The sequence below is a fragment of the Rhinoderma darwinii genome, chromosome 3 (genome assembly GCF_050947455.1).
Source record: "Rhinoderma darwinii isolate aRhiDar2 chromosome 3, aRhiDar2.hap1, whole genome shotgun sequence".
Classification (NCBI taxonomy): Eukaryota; Metazoa; Chordata; class Amphibia; order Anura; family Rhinodermatidae; genus Rhinoderma; species Rhinoderma darwinii.
The window spans coordinates 122,561,273-122,562,282 of NC_134689.1; positions in this window are offsets into that span (position 1 = coordinate 122,561,273).

Genomic DNA, 1,010 nt, shown 5'->3' on the forward strand with positions numbered 1-1,010 from the left:
AGAGCAAGGACTACGAAATGACCCTGATAGCTGGCGGGCAATAGACTAATAGACTAGATTAATCCCTTTTAGCTACATTAAATAAAAGTTATATCTTATATCTCCGGGCGGAAAGGCGACGACTGCCTAAGGCCGGCCCTGGGTGCAGTTAGTAAGTGGCACCTGACCCACTGGTAGTTGCAACGGCGCGGGGATACACACACCCGCTGATGCCCCTCTTGCAGTTATCAAGCAGGATGCCGAATTACTAAGATATGTAATATGTGAAAGTGATGATAATGTTTAAATTATTTAGTTTCGTGCAGCAGCCATCTTGTCTGGAGTTCCCATCTTGGTTTTATTGTAGTGAATAGAAAAGTCATTGTTCCTTTAATACAAGTAATGTTGATTTCGTATGTTTTATCTTTGACCTTGGTTCCCATGCGAAGTTGGTTGAGAATGGACAGGGAGGGAGATGGGAGGGTGGCAAGTATGCATGAGGAAAGGTCTCCCCCATCTCCACGGGAATATTCTGTCCAAAAGAGATAAGGCCACCTGCAAAACCTAATGTGTGAAGAATTATAATGATGTATCTGGGATGTATTTTATTGTATGCTTTTTACTGAATAACAAATATTGTTACATTGTCTCTGATTGGTTTACCTCAAGCTTACACCCCTTCTGAATTTCAGTTTAACAGTTTGAGTTTGGTAATAAATCCTTCAGAGGAGCATTTTGAACATATCAGCATGTCTGTGTGTTTTCTTCTCCTCTCTCGATATATATCGGTGAAATATCCTAATTAGGATACTGACTAATGGGGTCTGGCCTTGAGAGTCTGCTTGGACTCGTATAAATTTCAGTCTAATATATTTTGAGCGATGGATTTCCACAACACTGTCCATACACTAGTAGCGCTCTGCCCAGGACTTGCCTTGACATCACTGTCTATATTTGTACAGTGATGTCAGGGGCAGAGATGGAGTCCCAGGAAGAGCGGTACTAGCACTCTGTCCGGAATTCCAGTTCTA